Source organism: Hyperoodon ampullatus (genome assembly GCF_949752795.1).
Source record: "Hyperoodon ampullatus genome assembly, chromosome: 2".
Taxonomy (NCBI): Eukaryota; Metazoa; Chordata; class Mammalia; order Artiodactyla; family Ziphiidae; genus Hyperoodon; species Hyperoodon ampullatus.
Genome location: NC_136915.1, coordinates 28,573,740 through 28,578,347, shown reverse-complemented (window position 1 = coordinate 28,578,347; position 4,608 = coordinate 28,573,740).

Sequence of the window (4,608 nt, the reverse complement as noted above, 5' to 3'; positions counted from 1 at the left end):
GGGAAGTTCTGCCTTCTCTAAATGACTTTTTAACTTCTCCTTCTCTCGTCTGCCCTGCTGTGCCCTACAGCAAAATGACACTTGGTCACACAATCTATTCCATAGTTAAACTTGCACTTTATTAAAATTGCTCTGAATAACTCTGGGGGGAAAATTGTATCTGTCTCCATTCATCTTCAATGGCTTTTATACCTCACTCGACACAACTGTCTCCTTTGATTAAATCTCCATTAGAGCTCTGTTCCATATTCAGCAGTTCTATAAGCCAATTAACCCACCTTTCCACAGGTTAGGACAAAGAGTGGTGCTTCTTCAGAGAGAGAGAGAGAGAAGAGCGAGGAAGGGAGGGAGGAAGAGTGAGATAGGAAAGAGAAACGTATCTCCTTGCTAGAGCTACAGTTAATCAGTGTTTATCATCATGCTCTCATTTCTCCACATTTAATCTAAAGGAAATGGCAGGGATGTTGCCAGCAAGATGCAATGTCAGGGCTGGGAAGTTCAAGTTTGGCTGATCCATTACACCAGGCTCCGTAGAGGGGATGCCTATGTCCTGAACTGAGTGGTGCTTGGGCGTGTTCATGTACCTCTCAGTCCCTTCCTCTCCTTGCTCTGCCAGAATTCCCAGGAGTGCTCACCCCTGACTCTGCCCAGATCTGCATGTTAAATGCCCAGTCTCCACTAGCGTGAGTCTAATCTAGTCTCATGGCCCTAGGCCTTGGGTCTGGAGGTGGCAGTGGGGGCTAGTTATCCACAGATCACCAAGTTGGCTGCCTGCCCATGAACTGCCCCACCCTCATCCTTACCTTACTGGAGCAAAGTATAGGACTGGCTTCCATCTGGAGACTTGGCTAGTGCCCTAAGCCTCTTGAAGGACTGGAACTCCTACAAACTCTGATTTCCAGATTGGATGTCAGGGATCCTATACCCTACCTGGTTCTACTAATTCCTTCCCCTGGAGGATAGACCTAGTTCTCTGCTCCTGGCCATGGGATACAGTTCTGCCCCAAAAAGACAGCATCTGCCCACATTTTGGTATTGTCTGAAACTGGAGAATCCAGCTGACTCTCAGTGTCCTATTGACTGTATGAACACCACTTATTTGGGAGCTTAAATGCCTCAACAGCCTGGATCCATGGCTAGGCTGAATGAAGTGGCTTTGAACAAGAATTCATGTCAGGTCTTGCACTGAGGCCAAATGCTCATGATTAAGATGAGGAGACTCAGAGTCAAAAGACAAAGGTAGGATTGGAGGTCAATCCAAGCCTAGGATGAGAGAACAGTTGATTCAGACCTGAGTCTGTCCAGCTGCTTGGAATGGATCCACCAGCTCCAGGCTCTACCTACCTCACATCAGGGAAAATAGGAGAAGGATTCACCTAGCAGGCTGTCCAAAGCTCTCTGTCCTCTAGCAAGTGGCCTTCAAAAAACATTTTCAGCTGTTTTGGTATAGAAACGAGGCTTTAAGGAAGCCAAGGACCTGAAGGGCGAATGGTAGCATCTGTTGCATCTCCCTGAGCCTTCCCAAAGGGATTGCGTAGAGGAGGCTGGCATGAGCATCTGGAGTCCTTCAGCCTAGTCCTGTGACCCCATGGTGAACGCCTAACTATTGTTCTGGTCCTAGCCCAGCAGGGTCTGTCTGTTCTTCCAGGGCTGCCCAGCCTTTTCCCAGCCCTCCCTTAACTCATACAGACTTGCTGCGGAGGCGGGGGTCTGCTTTTCATCTGCTTGTCACCTCTGCTCTGTCCCCCAGGTTCTGTTCCCCTGCATCAGTGCTCTTAGACACTGAACTTGTCTGCAGTTGAGGACTTGTGCATGGTCCTTTCCTTGAGGCTTGGCATTTTTGTCCCTTCACTGGGATAGCACAGAGGAACCCCTTTTTCATTTCAGCTTTAGCTATTTCCTCCCTTGCAGACCTGATGGATTCTAAATATCACATGCCAGACCCCTATGGCTCAAGTCAATATCCTTCTGGGACAGCTCTGTCTGCTGAGGCTGCCCTTGAAACCAATGTGTTGAGAGGCAGCATTAGTATAAGTACAGCTTCTGGAATGAAGGAGGTGCCTTTCTGCATGCTGAACCTTCCTGTTGATTGGCTTTGCTGTCACATGTACCTAACTTTCTGCCTCAGCTCGATATAAACTTCTTATATTTAACCATACCAGTAAAAATGTATATACAGCAAATATTACAGAATAAAAAAGGAGAAGAATAATAGATGAATATTTTTTATTATGTTGGTGTAGCTTTTGAGAAAGGGAAAACAAATATCTACAGCATGCTGCAGTAATAAATAATAACATTACAGTTTTATTTTCCTGATTAATTTCTTAGTTCAAAGACAATTGACAATGAAAAGAAAAAGATGAATTTCCATTTTAAAGATATTATTCAAATGCAATACAGATGATGTAAAAATTGCACTCACCAAGCAAAAATTATTGCACTTTGCAGTTTTCACTCTGTTTCACTGTCCTAAATTTTAAATGCAAATAAAACTTCAAGTGGTCATATAGAATGTCAGAACTGAAGTAACTCTGTTTTTCGTCTTTACCATTTCTGTGCTTGTTTCTAAAAATTTACCATTTAAACACAGGGATATGTGGTACCTCAGGGCTTGAAGACAGGAACTGTGCTTGAAGAAAAACCTGGGATGAGTTCAAACCCTAAGAATTTACTCTTGAAATGAACACATGTAGCCAAATTTGTGTGTGTTGGAGGCCATTTGTATAACTGGGACTTCTCCAAATTAGTGCCCATGCAGAACACAAAGTTTATTAAAAGGTACGTAATAAAAATGTGCTAAATGGAATCTTATTACATATATATCATTATTATTAAAACTCAACAGTAACATAACAACTGTTTAGAATTTGACCAATAAAGACTTTGTCAAAGATGCATATTTGACCTCTTATGTTGTTTGGAATTGCTGGTGAATGGTGACTATAAAATGCAGACGGTTTAGTCAGTTTTATTACTTTTTTTTTTTTTACTGTTTATGACTGGATTTTGCTGTTTTTTTCTTACTGTAAGCAATGTTCCCTCTTACTGTCTGCACTTGGGGTGAACTGCCCACCAATACCACCCTCCATGTGCTCTGATTAGAGGGGGGGCCCCAATGGAGAGAAGAGTTCACTTCGGGCTCAGTGTAAGGAAGAGATTCCAACTGTCACAGCTCACCAAGGTGGAGTGGGTGGCCTCAGGAGGCAGGAAATCTCCTGTCATGAAAGGTGCTCAGGCATAAGATGCCCTGTAAGGTCTTTCCAGCTTGGGGACTCAGTGACACCATGAGTCAGGAATGACAGAGTCTCCTTCAGTCCATGGGAGTGTTGGGGACTTAGCTGTGTCTGAGGCATGAGTAGCAACCATGTCTCGAATAGATACAACCCCAAATTCTAGAGTCACTCCACACCCACCCCCATGCACAAGCTTTGCTACTGTCAGTAACTGGCCACATTGCCCATGGGCAGAGACAGACAATTACTGACTCCTAGTCAGAGCAAAGTGGGACAGGCCAGAGCCCCTGCAGGACTGTCCTAAGGAAGATGGTGAGTGGAATGGCCTGGATGAGGCTTTCTTGCTGACTTAAGTCCTTCCCTCAGTCTGGAGCTCCTCCTCCCAGCCTCAGCCTTGGGAGGGCTGGTGAGAACCCTGCTGTTTGCACCTCGGGGAATAAAGCAATTTTGGAGAAGGAGTGTCGACCCTAAATTCCTGTCACTGTTTAATCCCCCAGTGGGAGACTCCCATTATCTCTCTAGTACAAGGTACATTATTAATGGATTATGCTTTCAGCAGGTAAAGTTCATTTTTTAATGCTTTTAATGATTCCAACCTGGATTGTCTTTTCAGAGATAGTATTTTCAAGACTCTGGCTGTGAAATCAGCAGGCAGGCAATGGGTCACAACCAGGGGAGGCACCTGAATCTCTCTGCCTCATCCTGGGGAAACACACCCATCTATGTATTCATTGGGCAAATATTTGCTGACCCTGCTCTGGGTCTCATGCAGCACTGGGCACTGGAAGTCCAGAGATGCGGGAGCTGCCTGTACACTCAAGGCATCAACAGCCTGCCCAGGGCAGTCAGACCTGCAGATAAACAAAGACCACAGTGTAGGCTGATAAATGAATGCACTGATGGAGGTGTGGGAAAATGCTACAGGAGCTCAGTGGATTGGTTAAGTTGGCTTTATTCACTGAAGGAAATGAAAACAGATTCTGGATAGAGTCAGTGAAGGACACTGGGATATCTTTTGGAAATCAAGGAAGATCTCCATCACCAAGCTTATAGGACAGAGTCGCTCTGGAGAACTCAGCAAAGGGAGTTTAAGATCTCCTCTTTAGAGAGCTGAAAGGTATGGATTCTTTTCCAATGACCCCTCCCTCTTCCAATCCCCTGTCACTCAGTTAAAATTTCAAATCCCAAGAGAAGGAATCTGATTAGTCTAGCTTAACCCAGGGTTTATCCCTTTTATATTGGAGCAGTTCCCAGAGAAACTGCCAGCATTGTGAGTAAGGCAGCTGTCACAAGTAAAGAGAGAGTAACTAATGCTCTCTGCAGGATCAGAGAAGGCCACTGGACATTCTGCCGTTAGCATTAAACCTTGCTG